The sequence below is a fragment of the Ursus maritimus genome, unplaced genomic scaffold, assembly GCF_017311325.1.
Source record: "Ursus maritimus isolate PB19 unplaced genomic scaffold, ASM1731132v1 scaffold_27, whole genome shotgun sequence".
NCBI lineage: Eukaryota > Metazoa > Chordata > Mammalia > Carnivora > Ursidae > Ursus > Ursus maritimus.
In genome coordinates, this window is record NW_024425230.1 from 14,272,717 (window position 1) to 14,294,460 (window position 21,744).

Sequence of the window (21,744 nt, forward strand, 5' to 3'; positions counted from 1 at the left end):
TAAGAAAAAAAAAACAAAACCAGCAGTGGTTGGTAGGGTTTCAGTTTCTTGAACAAAGGAGTGACCCTAACAGAAAAGGAGTCTTACTTTCTAATTGCTCAGAAGGAAGATTTATTATAAAATCCTTCTGTGGAAACCAACACCAACAGTTAATTGTCTTATTAATAATAAGCCTATGTAAAAAAATATTTCAAATACCCAGACATTTATTTAACACAAACTAATCAGCTGGAAATGTTCACAGGTAGTAAGTTGTTCAGTTACATTTTCATAGATATTATAGTTTTCAAGGGTGAGAATTTTTGTGGCCAAGATGAACATCTGGTAACAGTTGCTTTTAAAAAGTTACAATTATTGGAGACATGGGAGAGTAAATCTTAGAGCCTTAGTCCCCCATTTATTGGATAATTAAAGCAGACTCAAATTTAGTTTTTCAGGTGAAGCTTAACCTTGCTCAAGAATACTTTGTCATCACCAATATTTTTATGTCTGGTGATGTGAACTCCATCCAGGGAGTCGCTGCTTAAACTTTCCCCCAGATTAAACCAGAACAAGAGCATTTCATATCGTACAGCATTGCTGTGGCCCCACGTGGAACCACTTTGTTGGATTGTTCTCTAGTGTGCTGTCATTGGCCCTAGTTTAAAGCATCTTAGAATTAGTCTTGAGAAATAAGTTGTTGGATTTGCACTTGGGATATTGGCCAGAGTTATCAGTCTTCAAATCCCAGTGCTTGTTTTAAGAAGATCTAAGGTAGAAGTTGTCAGTCATCTCAGGTATGCAAACCTAGGCTTTTCCATACAGTTGAGTTTTTTTGCATCCCTTGAATTCTGCAAATAGCACAGCTGAACTGGTCTACCTCTCTAATTTGACCTCCAGAATGCTCAGAGAGGCCTACCTTTGCAGTGCTTTTTTTGTACATTGTATAACAAAGTTATATTTTTCTACCCTTACTATTCTAAGTCTGAGATGAAACTAAAGGAATTTTCAGGACCAGTATTTTGGAATAGTAATTTTCTGTGCAATTAGATGCACATTCATTGACACATTCGCTCACATAACTATATTTTGAATAGCTACAACGAGGGCCACAGACTGAGATGCCTACAAGGGGCCAGGCTGGTGAAATAAATGTGTGACTGGCCACAAACAAAAAAATAGAGACTCCCACAAACTGCCCCCCTAAAGGCGTTCAAACTGATTTATTAACTCTGTGCTGGCCAGATAAGGCTAGAAGTCAGGTGGCTCTTCCTATCCCCTGACCAACAATGTGTCAAGCCCTAAGGTAAACACTATGGATATACATAAATAAGATATGATCGCTCCTGCCCCCCAGGGGCTCACAGTTTGTTGAAGGGGAAATACATGGAAACGAATAAACATAATAGCATGATAGCACCTGCAGGGTTCAGCAAGTGAAGTACAGAGTCGGGTGCAGGAGCCCAGGTAGAAAATACACAAGGGAATTCACAAACACAGTGACTCCATGCAGCCCCAAGTGCAGAGAGAGGAGATCCTCATAATTAAATCTTAGTGCACACCACTGCAAGGAACACACGCCTCGCCAGCAGGAGATCAATTCAGGCAATGAAGCCAGACCTGTCTAGCAATACTTCCGTGATTGTTTACTCGAGTGATCAGAAAATTAAAATATAGATACATGCAAAGAAATAATAACGCTTTTAGTTGAGGGCATTCATAAATTTTGGACTTGAAGTCTCCAATCTGTATTTGTGAGTGTTGGGACATATAATTTGAGTAAGTTTTCATTCATCGAGCCCCCAATTACTGGCTGTAATGATGACCTACAAAGAAAATACAGAATCACTAATTAATGGATTGAAAATTGGTCAGGAAATACATGGGCTTTATTAAGTGCATAATAATATTTTCAAGCTGACTTGGTAAACAATTACCTGCTTTACTGATTTTTTCCGGTTCATAATTATGACTATTGTTGTATCTTCTGAGAAACTCTGGGCCCAAAACAGAGAAAAAAAAATAGTAAGATATTTGGGATGCCTGGCTGGCTCAGTCAGTTGAGCGTCTGCCTTCGGCTCAGGTCATGATCCTGGTGTCCTGGGATCGAGTCCCATGTCAGGCTCCTTGCTCAACGGTGAGCCTGCCACTCCCCTGCCCTGCTTCTGTTTTCTCTCTCTCTCTCTCTCTCTCTCTGGAAATAAATAAATGAAGTATTTTTTTAAAATAGTAAGAAATTTGACCTTAATACTAAATGAATTTCTTAATTTTCAGTATATATGTGCTCCATCTTTTTTTCTATATTTAAAAAATTATACATTCTGTTAAGGGCTTATTGTTTAAAAAATAACTTTGGCAGTTTGAACTTCTATTAGGTTGATTTTAAAACAAAGAATGGGAAGGATGAAAACCTATTCAGTGAAATACAAAATATATTTTAGATCAAAAAGGAAAGGGAGTTTCTCAGCTGATTCAATGTCGGACAAACGTAGTGATAGCTTTGAACTTTTTACAATGATCTTTGCACCCACCCTCCAAATGAGTTTGTGACCTCTCTCCTTATTCCTGATGGGTTTTGGTGAAACTGGTCCCTACTTGATGAATTTGCAGAATGGAGTTCCACTTCAGTGACTCTCATTTGAAAATCCCGGCCTTATATATAGAAATGAGTATGCTTTACCACACACATTCAGTGATAAAACATGCTCAGGAATCCCATAAAACTAAGGTAGGAATCCAAGCTATGTGCCCATACAGGAGATTAAAACACCCTGGGCCTTTGTTAAGTTTTGTGTCTATAATTCCTCATTTCTTACAGGCTCTCTTCCTTCCCCAGTAATAAAAACTAATCACTTCTCTTAAGAACCAAGCAAATCCTAACATCATGTTATTTCACCTGAACAAACTGTGTTTTGGTATTTGGCATAAACGTCAGTTTTGTTAAATTAAAGAGAGCTGCAAATTGAGTCAGAAGGAGTAGGCTCAGAGGACCAGCATTTAAAATGCGTCTGGGGTGGGGGGCTGGATGGCTCAGTGGGTTAAGCATCTGACTCTTGGTTTTGGCTCAGGTCATGATCTCAGGATTTGGAGATCAAGCCCCAAGTCGGGCTCCCTGCTCAGCACAGTCTGCTTGAGGTTCTCCCTCTCTCTCTCCCTCTGCCCCTCCCCCCACTTGCATGCTCGCTCTCCCTCTCTCTCTCAAATAAAATAAATAAATAAAATCTGGAAAATGCCTGTGGGGTCATTGTGCTGTTTTCTGCTCACGGTTTGTACAGCTCTGAAATGCACATTTTAGCCAGGTATGCTCAAGGAGGCTTGTGTCCCCAACAAGCTGGAAACTTCCATGGTCACTTAATGATGAAACATGGCAGGAGAATAAAGGACAGAATTAGCAGCACCCTGAAAAGTGTGACTGGACTCTAAAGGGCGGAAATTAAAAATGAGAAAGCAAGTGATCAATGAACAGTATGGAGAAACAAGCTAGAATTTAAATTGGCAAGGAAAAACTACTATAAACCATCAGGGCAAGAAAACCAAAGTGTGAAGATAAATAATATAGACAATCAGTCAAAGGGGCCCAATGTAATCAAAGTTCATACTACGTGTAGGTGTGATGTAAGTCAGACAAGAAAATGGATTTTTCTTCTTTGTGATCACACGTCTCCTGAGGTATACCAGTCACTGCAGCTTTTTGAAATACAGAAATACTCTGCTTAATGAAGAGATTAGTAGTCTACCATTGTGTCTCATCTGTTATTTTGTGAGAATAAGAAAGCTCATTAGCTCATGCCTGTAAATTCAACTCAGGGAGATACCATATGCTCAATGTGACTAAGGAAAGTATAATGATAAAAGAGTTATTTGCAAGAACTACTGTTTTGTGTTAATATGCACTATCTCTGTAACATGAGGCCAAAACAGAAGTTATGATGATCTGCCTAAAAGAGCTGCATTTATTCCATCAATATATTTCCTCTTGTTTTCTCATGCTACATTCTGCTCATGGTTTCCTATATGTAAGCCTTGGTTTCCCATCAGACCTTCTGACTGAGTCTTTCACTCCAAGTGCCTAGATTCATTGTCAGCAAAACGTAGTCAAATTCTATCCCCTCAAGGTCCAAAATACCATCTCCTCCTAAAAGAATCCCCTCTTTTCTCAACCAGAAGCAGTCCCTCCTCCCAAGAACTCTCATAGCAATATCCTTGCCAATCATAAAGCTTTAAGCATGAACAGTTGCTTTCATTTTTATGACACATTTGCTGTACCTGTCTTATCTTTCATACATTCATTTGTTTTGCAAATGTTTCTGGAAAACCTTCTCGATTCAAGGATAAACTATAGAATATAAGATTTTTGATTTTAGATTCATGCATATATTCAACATGTTAATTACCTATTAATATGTAACAAATTACTTAAAAACGGAATGGCTCAAAGCAACAAGCATTTACGATCTCCGAGTTTCTATGGAGTAGGAATCCTGGTGTGGCCAGGAGGAATGTTACTGGCTCAGCATCTCTCATGAGGTTACAGTCATATCAAGGCTCAAATGGGGCTGGAGAATCGGCTTCAAAACACTCAAACGGTTGTTGGCAGGCCATAATTCCTCACCATATGGGCACCTCCATGGGTGGCCTATGTGTCCCCATGTTATGGTCAATGGTGTCCAAGGAGAGAAAGGAAGAGACCAAGATGGAACCACCATCTTTTTGCAACTTCATCCTGGAAATGACATCTTATCACTTCTGCCATATTCTATTTATTAGACGCAAACCAATAAATTCATCTCATATGCAGGGAAAGGGGATTACACAAGAACATGAACACCAGGAGACCAGGATTATAAATTTAGAGACCTCCAACCATGCCTAATTAGGACACACAATAAGTGTGTGATGAATAATCTGTTCAAACATCCTTCAAATGTTTTATGACCCCGTTTTTTTTCATTTTGAAAACTATATGTATATACTCTTAATATACTCATATATAATACACATATATAATAATACACACACATATATATGTGAGGTGACTTAATGTTGTCCCAGAGCTCACAAATGTCCTGTTCACTTTTTTTTTTTTTTCCTTCTTTAGGCTTCTATTTCCTGTGTGTTTCATTTTGAATAGTTTCTATTTCTATGGTCAGGTTAATTAATTTTCCCCTGCAATATCTTCTCTGCTGTAATCCTATCCAATGTGATTTTCAAAAGACACTTTATTTTTCATTTTGAAAATTTTGATTTTGGTTCTTTGTATATCTTTTATTTTTCCTATCTGCTCATTCTCTCTTCTACTTTGTTAAATGCAGAGAGTATATTGATAATACTGTTTATCTTCCTTGTCTACTAATTCTTATCATTTGTTTTGCTTCTGGGCTTTTTTCTATTAATTTTTTTTCCTACTTGTCATAGGTCTTTTTTCCTGCTTCCCTGCCTGCCTTGTCAATCTGGATTAAATGCCATGCAATGTGAATCTTTTATCGCTAGGTGCTGATGTTTTTAAATGATGATTCCTTTAAATATCTGGGGGCTTTTTTTTCTGGAATGCAGATTAAGTTTGCTTGGAAATAGTTTGATTCTCTTGAGGGTTGTTTTTAAGCTTTGATGGGCGGATACGGAACAATCTCTCATCTGGGGTTAAACCCTCCAAGGATTCTAACCCTGGTATTAGGAAATCTTGCCTTACTGTCTTATGGAAACTTGAACTATTTCTGGCCCTGTATGAACTTCAGGGATTTTCCACCTGCTCCATCCAGGGATTCTTGCCTGATCTTGGCCGTTTCCTTGTACGCAGGAGCTAATTAGCCTTCAGCTGAACACTTGAAGGGACTCCTTTGTAGATCTCTGTATCTCTCCTCTCTTCCTGCCTCTCTATAGATCTTCCCTCTGTATACTGCCCCCTCAACACACCCAAATTTTGGCTACCATGGCCTCCCAAATCTTTCCTCAAATATGAGAAACCACCGGGCTCTGCTTGGTCTCCGCATCCCCAGGTTGCGGACTGGAAATTCACGAGAGAGGAAGCTGGGTCAATCACAGACCTTACCGCATATCTGTCCCTTTTCTCTGGGATCATAGTACTGTGCTATCTCTTGTTTAACGCCTGAGAACCATTGTCTCATATATATTGGGTTGTTTCTTTGTTTTTTTTTTTTGTTTTGTTTTGTTTTGTTTTTTGTTTTCTCTTACAGTGGTGAGAGGGTAAATCTAGTTTCTTTTATTTCTTCATGGCCAGAAGCTGAGGTCACATCCTATAGATATTTGACTTGATCTCAAACCTATTGCTTCTCAGTGACTGTGCAAGAAACCTAACTAAAAATAATTTTAATTATAGAGAAATACACTAGGACTCAGGATATCTGAGTTCATAACTCAATTCTTTATCAAATTATAGTGTCATTTTTCAGACAATTTCCTGAAGAGAGACTGGACCAGATCAAATGTTCTTAGTATTTTTGCCCAAAAAGTTCAATGTATAGCTATTATTATTTTCAATTTGGTTATAATAAATATCTTGCTGGCAGCTCTGATAAGCAGGTCCAGCCCTCTTACAATGTCATTAACAGGCAGTCAGAGGGCTTGGGGCCATGACATCATCAGTGTTGATTCGCTGAGTTGACCAAATCTAGCTGAAAACAAAGAAGGAGAGACTTAGACCACATATGCCATCTTATTCTGAGAAACAGTCTACTTGCATTAAGTATAAGCCTTTATGAGCCCAGTGCTTGAGTCTTAATCAGTCTTTGCCTAGTACTAAACAGTATCTTTGTGTAAGTAGGGGTGATATTTAAGACTTCACTCAGGGCTCACCACTCTTGACTATGGGCCTGTCTCTTTAACATCGACCAAGCAAATTTCCAGGTCCCAATGACACTTAGCAAGGTCAGGACACTGCTTCTCATTCTCTTTGAACTATACCAAGAACACGCTGATTTTTCCTCAAGACACTTGCAGAAGAACGCATTGCATTCTAGATTCACAGAACCTAAAGCAACTGGGAAATGAAGCCACCAAGCACGGAGTCACTGAGCAAATTTGCCTTCCAAGGTAACTGGCAAGCAATCAAAGATATGACTCATGATCCGAAGTACCCTTATGCGTCTTTCATCCGTCAGCCTAACAAAGGCGCAAATGTATCATCAAAGGTTTCTGTAAAAGTGGCAGGCTCTCTGTTACTGTACTCAGGTGGGTAATTCCAGTATATCCAAGTTATCTTTGACTAACAGTTTTCCTGTGCATCCCAAATCCAGTTTAGCCGCTCCTGTCCTACGGTTGACTTCACACTTCGAGAGCCATTTGCAGAACAAACAACATCAGTCATGTGAATTTCCACTTCAAATTAGCTCCCTTTCCTAATGTATCCATATATCTCCATGAAATTATTATCCACGTTAATTATTCCTTTTCCTATTTACCCAATGTATCCTATAGTCTGAACAACAAAACTTCAAACTTGAGTCTGTAGAAGCTTGTACCATATTTCATTTGTTTTTTTGACCCACACTGGGGAAGTAGGGTGGTCCTAAGAAGAGCGAAAGCAATAATAAGCAAATAAACAAATACAACAAACCTGGTATAGACTATAAGCTCAAGGTCAGCCATTTATTAGCTGGAGACTTGAAGCAAATTAATTTCCCTTCTGAGTGAGTTGGAAATACTCTCTACACCCCAAGATTCATTTTTGGTTAATAAATATTTTGAATGCATCTGAACCAAAGTGGACTCCCAACAAATTGAGTATTTGGATATAGTAGTGATGACAGTGATGGTGATGATGATAATGATAAGGTTCATTTCATGTAAATTCCTTAAATTCGTTGGATTTTTTTCAACATTTTATTATGAAAAATTTCAAACATTACAACACACCTGTTAAACTTACCGTGAAAACCTTTACATCTACCACCTAGATTCCACTAGACATTTTGTTACGTATCTATACAACTATGTATCTCTCTAGCCCTCCACCAATCTGTTAAAGTTGGGACACATTTCAAAGTAAACTGCGGACATTCTTACACCCCTCCCCGCACCCGCATTCTCCCCCACCTTGTTTACTTTTAACTAGAGTACTTTTTAACTAGATTTTTTTTCTTTGAATATAAATCTTATATACATTCAAGAATACAAATCTGAAGTGTAAATTCACTGAGTTTTGATTAATAAGTACATCTGGGCAACCAAGATACAGGACATTATCTTCACCCTCCATACTTCCTGCCTCTCCCCAGTCAATGCTTCCCTGTCTTGCACACACGCACACACACACACACACACACACACAGGCTACCCAGTTCTGACGGTTTGTTCATCACAGATTAGCTCTGCTTATTCTAGAACTTCAAATAAATGGGATAATATATTTGTACTCTGTTGTGTGAAGGTTTGTTTTTTTCTCCTCATGGTTTTTAAGATTCATGCATTCTCCTCTGTGTATCGGTAATTTGTCCTTTTGTTGCTAAGTAATATTCTGTTATATGAATATGATATGTCACAGTTCGCTTATCCAGTCTCTTGATAGACATCTGACAATTTCCAGTTTGAAGCTATTATCAACAAAATTGCTATAAACATGTTTGAACAAACCTTTTTGTTTGGACATATGTGTTTTTTTATTAGGTTTTTAGTTCATAGGGGTTGAAGGTCTTTCCCTTCTGTTTTATTCTCCAAATACCTACTGTAATGTTGAAAAGAGAAGCTTGACACGCATGTGCATACACACACGCACACACACACACACACACACACACACACACACACACGCCTAGTAGCAAAGGCATTAAAAGAACAAAATAAAAGCGGAGCAGTTATTTTGCTCCCTCTTCCAGAGAAGGCTTTTTGTGAGCTAACAAGTATACAGATGTCAGATTTTTTCTTTTCCATAATTTTGTGGGGGGAGAAGTGCAGTCTTAATGCTGGCATGAACTGGGCGAGCATCATTCCCCCACTTTACTGAACATGATGATATAGAATCATTGCTCCATTAATATATTTTATAAAAATAGTTGGTGTAATTGACAAAGCGCCAAGAGGTCAGCTTCTTGAAGCCATTACAGTCAGTGGCCTTGTACAGAATTGCAGGGACTTCAGGTCCAGAACATTGGTCTCAGGTACACTGATAGTGGCACCTACATCCTCCCTGTCCTCCCGTTGCATTGTATTTTTAATTTTTTTTTTTTTTTTAAAGAGAAGTGTTCTGTGTTCTGATGGGCTGTTTAAAGCAGAGAGCTGCTCTGCTGCCCTCCATCCTGGACTTGGGAGTTGCTGCCGTATTTCAGAAAGAGATCTGCAACAGAGGCTGGGAGAGTAAGTTCTCATGCCTCCACTGACATGCACTCACCGTGCCACACTGGGAAAGCCCCTCCATGACCCCTCATGGCATCAGCTTTCCAGTAGGGAAATGAAGGCAGGGGGCCGAAATGATCATTAAACTACTACGGTGATGAATGAAAGCAATTTTAGGATATTCATTCAAATAAAATAATTACACTCTATCTTGTCTTCTCTTTTGAATTGCCTTGGAATTTCTGAGTCATCAAAAATTGAGAACTTCGGGGGTGCCTCAGTGGCTCAGTCTGTTAAGCATCTGCCTTCGGCTCAGGGCGTGATCCCAGGGTGCTGGGATTGAGCCCCACATCGGGCTCCCTGCTCAGTGGGGAGCCTGTTTCTCCCTTGCCTGCTCCCCCTGCTTGTGCGTTCTCACTCTCTTTCTCTATCAAGTAAATAAAATGGTTTTTTTTTTTTTAATTGAGAACTTGACCTCAATTCTCCAGTGACTGCAATGGAAGTGTTACTTTTATTGAGTCCCACTGTGCGCTAGACCCAGCTTTCCATGAAAATGACCCTCCCCAGTCCCAAGGTCATGTAGCCAGTCCATACTGAAATTTGAACCTAGATTGGTCTGAATCTAAAATGTGGTCTGAAGCATTTCGCATAGGCCTTTGGAGATAGCACGAGCTCTTCGACTCTCTGGGGGAATTAGCTGGCATGGATTAAGGATTACTAATGCTAAGGATAAACCACGTCCGCTGAAAGCCTCCTCGGCGTCCTGTAAATGGGGACGGCTGCTCCTGGCTGCGTAGCCACGAAGTAGCTGCATTTCCTCCTAAGCAAAAACCAGCTGGGTTCTGGGTCTTAATGGATAAGGCTGCAGCTGCCTCCCGCAGACAAAATACTGCTGACTTTGCACTGGAACTCAGCCTTCTCTACAGCTCTGTGAAGATCTTCAATAGGTAGACCAATGTTCTTGCAAGATCCCTTCCTCCTAACTGCCCATGTATTTGATATCCAGTGTCAATTCTATTTGATGAACATTTTTTTAAAGATTTTATTTGTTTGTTTACTTATTTATTTAGAGAGAGTGTGTAAGCAGGGGGAGGGGCAGAGGGAGAGGGAGAGAATCTCAAGCTGTCTCCAGGCTGAGCTCAGAGCTTGATGCAGATGCCGGGCTTGATCTCACGACCCTGAGGTTATGACCTGAGCCGAAATCAAGAGTAGGAGGCTTACCCAACTGAGCCACCAAGGCATCCCTGTTCGATGAACATTTACTATGCATCTTATTTCGGGATAGACATGGGGAAAGCAGAGATGAATGAAATAGCATACATATCCTTATTAAAGGATAATTTTTAAAAAAATGGTAACATCATGGCTATTCTATGGATGTAAAATGAGTAAGTGTCAGAGATTCTATTTAACTTGTTACTAACGTGGGGACCCTTGTAAAATGTTACAACCTGGTTCAAAGGGGGAAGCTAAAAAAAAAACAAAAAACAAAAAACCAACAACAAAAAATAAAACCACACACACACTAATTTATATTGATCTTAGTTTGCAAGCAAACTGTTCGCTATACACGGATGTCAAGGAGAGACTAAAGAAACAGGCCACTCCTGATTGGCAGGTGGCAGGTTTAACAAACAAGGGAACTTACATACCAAGCTTGCCTTGCACAGCCCCAAGATGAGATCTCTACACCTGCCTTGTGAATCTCAAAAGTTTACATAGTGGCCTTAATAGGGTTCAGTCATGTATATTTTCCAGATGACCTCAACAACACCTTTCTCTCTCAAGGTTACATCCTTGGAAAGGCTCCCACTGTGGGAATAGTAGGCAGAGCATACATTCCAGAGACAGGGGTGTGGAGCCTCCAGTGGCCCTAGGCCAGCTTGAGGGTCAACTGGCAGTCAGGTCCTCTTGCTGACCTTCTCAAATGATGAAGTAAGATAATGTTGAAATGAACATGCGGATGGATGCAAAGTCACTTTTTTGAATGGGGGGGGTGTTGTCTTTTCAATGGACAGACTTAATTTACATAACTATACACAACAACTATTCTGCATTGCTATTAATTACCAAAAATTCACCAACTTATAAAATAGTTCAAGGGCAATGAAGGCTAAGGTCAGATAATCTGGAAGGATTTTCATAGACAATGCATCCTTTCCCATGGAAGCACAAATTTTTCTCTACACCATTATGAAAAAAGATATTAACATTTATTGAGTGTGTATGGGTTGGCTCAGTGCTAAACATTATGAAATTCTCCTAGACACCTTGGAAGATCAGTTATTACTACATTATTTTATGATTCAAACTAGAGAAATGTTCAGAGTCCTTGCTAGTAAGTTGGGAAGCTGGGATTTATTTATGTTTAAATCTAATGATTGCCCAAACTACTTTTTAACCTATAGAAACTGCCGTGCAAGGAAATTAAGGTGTAATGGTAGGGACAGATGTGTAAACAGTAATTATATGCTGTGTGTTACATTGGAGATGTTTTTGCGCAAGAGCACAGGAAAAAAAAACTGCAATATTACCTTTTCCATTGTCCAGCTCTTCCTGCCACATAAACACGGGGGCTTTTATCTTTCTAAAGACTTTTTTTTTTAACTTGAATTACTTGTTAATTTCACATGCCTTTCTGACTTTTTTGGGAGGGCAGGAAGGGGAAGGGAACAATGAAATTCAGAGCAAAGAGGCAACGATTTAAGTTATCTGCTTAGATAACTTTATTTCATTTATTCACCCATCATCCTTGTCAGCTGTAAATTTTCTTTGTGGACACTTCAATTTCAGCAACATCCATTGTCAGAATATTTTTGAGCTTTTTAAATAATCTTTTTATTTTAGAGTAATGTTAGATTGACAGAAAAGTCACAAAGATTGTCAGTGCACAAACTTCCCATCCACCCTTCATCCAGGTTCCCCCACTGATAATGTCTTAAAATACCGTGGTACATTTTTCACCATTAAGAAACTGTCATTGGTATTTACTTTCATTTAAACTCCAGACTTTATTTAGATTTCATCAGGCTTTGTTTGTTTGTTTTGTTTTGTTTTAATTAACAGGCTCTTTCTGTTCCCGTATTCATTCCAGGGACCACATTGCACCTAGCTGTCCTGTCTCCCGTTTCCTTTGGTCTGTGACGGTTGCCTTATTATTCACAACCTTGACACTTTTGAGGAGTACTAGCCTGGTGTCCTGTTGAATGTCCTGCCGTCTGGGCTGGTCTGGTTTTTCTTTTGACTAGACTGGTGTCTAAATTTTGGAAAGATACCTTTATTGTCACATCCTGATGGTGGGGGGTAGGGACGGGTTCCAGGGTACCCACCTATCACTGATGATGTTTCCCCTCACCCTCCTATGATTTCTCAGAAATTTTAAGAATAATTTTGGATATTGTCTGGGTATTTCATCACAAGTAGGGAGAGCATGAAGTTTAGAGAGTGGGTATGGTCCTCTATTCTGTACTCTGGTAGTTTCCACTGACCATGAGTCAGTGACCTGGCGTGCTCTACTGTCAATTTCCTTCTCCAAACAGGAAAGGACAAGAAAACCACCAGCCCTATTAAATGGTGCTTGGTTTATCCCAGCACAAGCCAGAGCAGGAGGAACACACAGTCTTCCAGTAATCTGCAAAGAAGTTTTGCTAAGTCATGCCTCACCCCTCCTACAGCAAGCCCAGTAGAGAGTGACAGCATTTCTTCGGCAGATGCATGGCCCCGGTGCAATGACATAAAAGGCCTAGGTAAGTTTCAAAATTAAGGAGACCCAGCTGTGTCTCAGAGCCTCAGGCTCTCCCAGTCCTTTCGAACTCATGCAGTTATGGATAGATTTTTACAAAAGTCTCCGTAATCCTCTTTTTAAGGATAAAAGGATCACATGTCAGACAGACCTTCCTGCATGAATTCATGTGGCAAAGGTCTTTTCTAAAATATATATACAATGTGGGCTCCTGGGTGGCTCAGTTGGTTAAGCATCTGCCCTTGGCTCAGGTCACGATCTCAGGGTCCTGGGATTGAGCCCCACATGGGACTCCATGCTCATTGGGCAGTCTGCTTCTCCCTCTTCCCCTCCTCAGCCCTCATACTTTCTCTCTCTGTCTCAAATAAATAAAATCTTTAAAAAAATAAAATACGTGTACAACGAATGAAAATTAATCTCTTTCTTTTTGAGGTGTGATTTTTCCTTCACATATGCAGTCTGTACATTGGCAGTTTTTCTTTGTCAAGTTGCCAGATTTTAAGAAAATAAATCTGTGTGCATCGATCTTTTCCTATAAAACAGAGTCCTTTTATTTTTAGGTGAGTTTGGGAGGGGATAAAGAACAAAGGAAAGTGAACATAGTTGGGTTGTTTGTTTGTTTTTTTTTAAATTTGCTTATTTTACGGGTGGTTTAAAATGGGCCATGCCTACTTCCTTTCAGAAGAAATATTAAAGGGAACTGAATGCCCCATATTAAAGGAATATTTTTGAATAAATAATTAAGTTTGGCACTAGGCGGCTGCCTCCTGCACCTGCCTCTCACAGGCTGGAGCTCCAGGGATGGCCCCATGGATACACAAATGACAAGGATTTGCTGCCAGGAATGACAACTTCACTAAAGGACCCATTTCCCAGCGCTGTCTATCGATGGGCGTTTGCTGTGTTTGCGGTTTTCATTGGGGAGTAGACAGACTTACACAAATAGAACCATTTAAGTCTTAAAAGTCAAAAATGTGTAGCAAACTTATTAACTAGTTGAACTGTGTTTTGGTTAGAAGGACTAACTTAGAAAAATTATGAAAGCACTCTTTCACAGACCCTTGTAAACTTTAAAATCAATTTCATCGGGATCAGTGTATTAAATGTGTTATTAGAAATGGATCTTACACCAGTATTCCTTGTAACCCTCAGAAAATATTGAGGTGTAGTTGACCTTTAATAAACTTTACATATTAATGTATGCAATTTAATAATTTTGACATATTAATACAATGTTATTGTTTAATTGTTGACCTGTAATAAAATGCACATGTTTAGGTATACAGTTATTAAAGTTTTGAATTATTTATACACCCACGAAACCATCACCACCATCAAGACAGTGAACATATCCATCTTCCAAAGTTTCCGTGTGCCTCTTGGCAACCCCTTCCTTGCTTTCTGTGACTGTAGATGAACTCACGTTTTCTAGAGTTTATATAAATGAAGTCTACAGAAGATAGTCTATGTTTATCTGGCTTCTTTCACTCAGGATAATTATTTCTCAATTCATCCATGCCGCAGTGTATACTAACAGCTCATTCAGTTATACTGCTGAGTTGTTTCCATTGTGTGGGTATACCATAATGTGTTTATATATTCACTTGGTGATGGACATTTGGATTCTTTCCAATGTATAGCAATTATAAATAAGGCTGCTGTGAATATTTGTATACAAGTATTTGAAAGAACATATGCTTTCTTTTCTCTTGAGTAAATAGCTAGGAGTAGAATGGATCATATGGTACCTGGATGTTTAATGTTTTAAGTAACTGCCAATGATTCTCCAAAGTGGAGGTACCATTTTACATTTCCAATAGCAGTATAAGAGAGTTCCAATTTCTCTACCCACTTGCCAGCATTTTGTATGGGTTTTAATTTTAGCCATTCTAAAAGATATGTAGTGATATCTCCTTGTGGTGTTATTATGCGTTTTTGAATGACTTGTCGGAGTCTAGCATGTTTGCATATACTAATTTGCCATCAATATATCTACTATGGTAAAATATTCAATCAGACGTTTTGCACATTTTTTAAAATTGTGCTGTTTCTTGTTGAGTTTTGAGTATTCTTTACATATTCTGGACTCAAATCCTTTATCTGAGCTAAGCTTTGCAAATATTCTCCTAGTCTGTGGCTCATATTTTTATCCACCCGACAGTGTTGCTTGAAGAGCAGACATTTTAAAAATGTTGAAGTATATTAAAAAAATTTTTGATTATAACCACACTTTGAAGTTGGAGCTAATTTTTTTTTTTTTTTGCCTAATCCAAAGTCTACATTGTTAAGTTTATTGACATAGAGTTATTTATAAAATGCCCTTGGGGGCCCCTCGGTGCCTCAGTCTGTTAAGAGATCGACTCTTGATTTTGGCTTGGGTCATGATCTCAGGGTCATAAGATCAAGCCCCATGGCAGGCTCCATGCTCAGGGCAAAGAAGTCCGCTTGGGATTCTCTCCCCCTCCTGCCCCCCTCACTCTCTCTCTCTCTCTTTCTCTAAATAAATAAATAAAATCTAAAAAAAAAAAAAATAGAAAAAAGCCCACAAAATTCCCTTGAGGTTCACTAATATCTATAGAATTAGCTGTAATGTAATCTGTCCCATTAGTAATTTGGGTCTTCTTTACTTTTCTCCACATCAAGCCTGGCTAGTTTGTCAATATTACATATTATCAATTGTTTCAAATAATTTTACTTTCATTTATTATCTCCAGTAATAATTTTTTTCTGTTTTCTGTTTCATTGATTTCCATTTCTATTTGCTTTCTTCTTATTTTGGATCAAATGTGCCTTTCCTTTTCCCCCCCCCTAGATTCTTAAGGTAGAAACATAGGCTATTAATTCAAGACATGTGTTCTGTTTAATAGAATTGTTTGGTGGTATAAATATCACCGAGTGTTATTTTACAGTATTCAACAAATTTTAACATGCTGTGTTTTTATTTTCTTTTTCCATTCAACACATTTCCTAATTCTCCTTTTTGATTACTTCTTTGATAAATGGATTACTTAAGTGTATGTTACTTAGTTTCTGTATTTTAGAAGAAATCTTTCTGGTTTTGAATTGTAATTAAATTCCAAATGTATCATAGAACATATTTCGCATGAATTGAATCTTTCAAAATTTATTGAGATTTGTTTTCTGGCTTAAAATTTATTGAGATTGTTTTCTGGGACGAATTATAACTTCATAAAATGTTCCATGTGTGGTTGAGAAGCCTGTGTATTCTGACGTTTTGGAGTGGATTGCTCTGTGTTTGTAAAATAAGTCAGGTTTGTTGATAATTTTGTTCAATTTTTCTATATCCTGGCTGATTTTATGTCTGTTCACTCTATCAATTATTGAGGGAGGGGGATACAAATCTCTGATTCTCTTTGTGAATTTGTTTGTTTTTGCAGTTTCAGTGGATTTAGCTTTGTGAATTTTAAAGCTCTCTTAGGTACCTAAACATTTCCGGTTGTTTTGTCTTCTTGATGGACATTTTTACCATCATAAAATTGCCTTATTTATCCCTACTAATATTCTCTGAAATTTACTTTGTGGGATACTGATGTACCCACTCTGTTTGATTTTTTGTTTTATTTTGTTTTGTTTTGCTTTGTTTTTGGGGGGGGGTTGTTTGTTTGTTTTTTAGTGCGAACATATTTTTTCATCCTTGTTTTTAATCTACTTGCATTGTTACAGAGATCATTTCTCCCAGGCAGCGTAAAGGTGGGTCTGCTTTTTTATCCAATCTGACATTTTGCTTCTTAATTGGAATCCTTGGGTTGTTTACCATTAATGTAATTATTGATATCATTAGGTTTAACTCTGTTCTCTTGTTGTTTGTTCCCTATTTGTCCCATTTGGTTCTTGTTCCCTTTCTCTCTTTTTCTATCTTGTTTGGAATTAATTGAATATAACTTTGTGATTCCATTTTATCTCCTTTTTGGCTCATTAAGCTGTACCATTTGGTTATTTTAGTCATTGCTTTAGGGTTTGCCCAACATTTATCACAATCTCCCTTCAACCACCGTGTGTGGTATAAAGCTTGGAATGGTATAAAGCGCTTGCTTTCTCACCTCCTGACTTTTGTGCAACTGTATACATTTTACTTAGTAATAAGACTGAGCAAAGGTAAAGTTAAGGAGAGAGAGAAAGAAAGGGAGAAGGGACGAAGGAAAAATGGAAGGAAGAAAGAGAAAGGAGAGAGAGAGAAGGAACAAAACAGAGCTTTAATCTCTTAATGGCAATTCCAAAACCCAAGAAGCTCTGAAAACCAGAGATTTTCATGACATGTTTTACAGCAAGACCCGACCTAGTCTGAATTGATTTGGTGGCGAAGCCTGACCCAAAGTGGCATGAGGCTGCTGAGGGACTTTATGACTCTTCATGTAATTATTCACAGATTTTGCTACAGAAACCGTGTGGAAAAGTTAGCACAGCAGGCCTGAGACCACTCCCCCTTTCTTTGCATGATTGGCCCATGACTGGCATCTGGGAACTTGCGTTTGGAAGGGTTGCCGCTCTCTCTGACTCATAAGAGTGGCTTACTACGCTAAGCTGTTCATAGAAACAATGTGGTTTATGCTGAAAACCTGTTTTTCCTTACGGGAGTCTTGAATTTTGGTCTGTGCAAGGCCGAGGTGTTTATGTATCGAGTCCCCAGTAAAAACCCTGGGCGCTGAATCTCCAACGAGCTTCCGTGGCAGACACCGTTTCGCATGTGTTGTCACAATCTACAGCTGGGGAAATCAAGTGCATCCTATGTGGCCCCCCTGGGAGAAGACTCTGGAAACTTACGCCTGGCTTCCCCTGGACTTTGCCCCTGGAGCTTTGTAATCTTCGCTGATTTTGCTTTGTGTCCTTTTGTTATAATACATCATAGCCATGAGCGTGACTATATACTGAGTTCTGCGAGTCCTTCTAGCAAATCACCAGGTCTGGAGGTGGTTTGGGGAACCCCTGACACTGCAGTGAATGTGACTGATGACAAGACACTACCCCAGAATTTACTGGGATTGTTACGCAGCATGCACTTTGTGCCCTGTGTAACTTATCCAATAATTTCCAAAGTTCTGAATTCTAAAGCGTGTATGACCTGTGATTTTGGATAAAAGATTGTGTGACTGTATCCACGAACACTCATAGGGTAAAATGTAAATAGTTTGTATGTATAACTCGTTGGGAAGTTTTTATGAACTACTGATCTTTTCTAGGTAGGATCAATCATGATGCCTTAGACTAGGACGATGATGATGGCAGGTGCTGGTAATAATAATAATAATAATAATAATAATAATAATAATAGCTAACATGTCTTGAGTTCTAATGCCCAGCATCAGACACTATTTACAGCCCTTACAATAACTCAGCAGAGTACCCATTATTAGTATTCCCCTTTTCGTTGTTGTTGAAAATAAACTAAGCCTCAAAGAGGTTGTGCCACGTGACCAACAATGTAAAGTTCACAAGGGTGGGAGGCGGGACTTCAGCCCCAGTGTGTGTGGACGGATGCCTGCGCCCCAATCACCATGCCACGGGGAGCGACTCTGCTCTGCACAGAGTTCATTTCTCTATTTTCTTTCATTAGTGCTTTTCCCCTCACTCACAGATCCACTTCTGGGATTTTCAAGAGTCTGTGCCTCAGGCTTGTTGACAGAATTACACACAGACTATTTGCTTCCCTCGGTGAGTGCGGCTGGTTGGCAGCAGAAAATGTGCTTTTGTGTCCCTCGCTGGGCTTTTGTTCCTTTATCACGTAATCACTACCATATGTTGACTCCCACTCACACAAGTGACCTTGTATTGTATTGAGTAATATCCTGAGTGCAGACAAAAGCAAACTTTATCAATCCTGCTTATAGTTGAAAAAAAAAAAAAAAAGCACAGAGAGGAGAAAAAATAGGGAGTCTGAATGGAAGCTAGCACCCAGGTCTCAAACAAGGCTGGGACCAGGCAGGCCAGAGAGAGGGGTTTAGGATTTGGCTGACTTCCCCACGGCATATCCTTAATGCTCCAGGCTCATGGCTCTCTGAGAAAGTGACTTGGGAAGCCATTTGTAGCTGGTAGAAAAATATAACAAGTCTCTACAGCCGAAGAGACCCTGAACTAAAAGTCAAGAGAACTAGGTCCCATCAGTGGGGCTTCCTCCTCAGGTTGTGACATTGGGCATGTCACTTAGCTTCCCTGAGCCTCAGTTGTCGCTCATAACAAAATGGCATTGTTCAAAGTTACCCCTAAAGTCCCCTTCAACCCAAAAATTCACTGATGGTCCACAATAAACATTCTGGGTCAAAATAGGTTTCACAAGACGTAGCTGAAGAAAGGGAAAAAAAAAAAAAACTACGCTGTCAGTTAAACATTCTCCTTGAAGGACTATTATGCTTAAAGTCAGTATCTGTAGTGGAGATTTAAGAGGCCTTCCTATCCTCGTTCTCTGACACATATGCTTAATCTTGAAATGTCTTCTAATCTCTGTGAAGTTTCGGGAGGTCTGAGAGAACAATGCTGGAAGCTTAATTTTCTTTTATATATATATATATATATATATTTATTGGAAAGAATGTGAGAGAGAGAGAGACAGCACACGTGGGGGGAGGGGCAGAGGTGGAGGGACAAGCAGACTCTACGCTGAGCACAGAGCTCCACTCGGGGCTCCATCTCAAGACCCTGAGATCATGACCTGAAAATCAAGAGATTAATGCTTAATCGACTGAGCCATCGAGGTACTCCCAGAAGCCTAATGTTCTAGGACACAGCAAGTTCAACCTGAATACATAGAATTTCATCTTTCTTCCTTTAGAAATAGTTTATTTTGCCCTTACTAAGGAAGTTTTGAGCAACGTTTCAATGTTTAAGACTGCCTAATGCTTTTTGTTTAACCTTTGCACTAGGGATTGTCTCAAAAGACACAGGAGACAATAAATACAGCTAAGAAAGCACTGGACTTAGGAAAAAGGACAGGCCTTGGGTGTAAGCGCACTGCTCCCTAACTGTGGGATATGGGCGTGCTCAGGTGAGGTCAGGAGAAGGGATAGTTCTGCTTCTTGCTGAGCTGTGGAGATGATGGAAATGGGATGCCACGTGGGACAGAGTGGGTCCCAAGAGGTTCAACACAAATATCTCTCGGCAAAGGCTACTCGGGAAGACCTGTGAGGGAAGGTATTACCACTGTGTTCAGTTGTTTGCCCAGGAGGTGATGTGTTTTAGTTTGGACATTGTGGTGGTTAAGTTTATGAGTGGACCTTGACGGGCCACAAGATTAAACATTATTTCTGGGTGTGTCTGATGACTGATTAAACATTATTTCTGGGTGTGCCTGTGAAGATGTTTCCAGAAGAGATTAGCATTTGAAAAGGCGAACTGACTAAAGCAAATGGCCCCATGCAGTGTGGGTAGGCATCATCCAATCCAATCCCTTAAAGGCCTGAATCTCTCCCTGTCTGACAGCTGAAGCTGAGATCTCCTCCTGCCCTCAGTGCTCCTGGTTCTCCAAACTCACACTTGACCCGGAATCTGTACCACCGGCGCTCAGGTCTTTGAACTATTCCAGGAGCCAATTCCTTATAATAAATCATTATCTATCTATCTATCTATCTATCTATCTATCTATCTATCTATCTATTTCCTATTGGTTCTATTTCTCTGAAGAACCTTGACTAATACAGGCACCAAGAAGGAAGTGAAAGTTTATAAATTCAGACCAAGTAATGATTTAAAGAGTTACTAATAATGGTGATGTTAATAAGCAGTAGGTTAAATGTATTGAATGTTTATAATGTATACTTTGGCGCTTAGTACTCTGGCTACATTAATTCTTTTAACATACTATAATAGTATTTGTATGAAGCAGATGAGAAAATTGAGGTCCAAAGGAGTAGAAACTACTCAAGACCCCTCACCAGTCAGTGGCAAAGCTATGTTTTGAACCAGAGTCCAATTCTAGAGTCCATTTTTATATTCAAAGCAAGCAGCCAACATTGTAGCAGGAATAGCCTTGGGAGACAATCATCTATATAAATTTATATGTTAAAAACTTGATATTTAAAATTTTGGGTCACCTGGGTGGCTCAATTAGTTGAGTTTCTAACTCGATCTCAGCTCAGGTCTTGATTTCAGGGTTCGAGCTCCACGTTGAGCTCCAGGCTGGGTGTGGAGCCTAATTAAAAAAAAAATATCTTAAAACTTTGAGCACTGAGAAATCACAAACACAAGAGACAACAAATGTTGACAAGGATGTGGAGAAAAAGGAACCCTTGTGCTCTGCTGGTGGGAATGAAAAGGGGTGTGGCCATTGTGAAAAAACAGTATGAAATTTCCTCGAAAATTTAAAACTAGGACTATCCTATGATCCGGTAATCACACTACTAGGTATTTACCAAAAAAATACAAAAACACTAATTCGAAAGGATACCTGCACCCCTACATTTATTGTGGCATTGTCTACAATAGCCCAATTATGGAAGCAGCCCAATTGCCTATCGATAAGTGAATGGATAAAGGAGGTGCGGTACGCATATACACTGGGATATTATTCAGCCACAAAAAGAATGAAATCTTGCCATTTGCACGACATGGATGGAGCTAGAGGGTATTATGCTAAGCAAAACAGAGAAAAACAAATATATGATTTCACTCATGTGGAATTTAAGAAACAAAACAAATGAACAAAGAAAAAAGAGAGAGAGAGAGAGAGACAAATCAAGAAACAGACTTTTAACTATAGAGAACAAACTGAAGGTTACCAGAGCTGA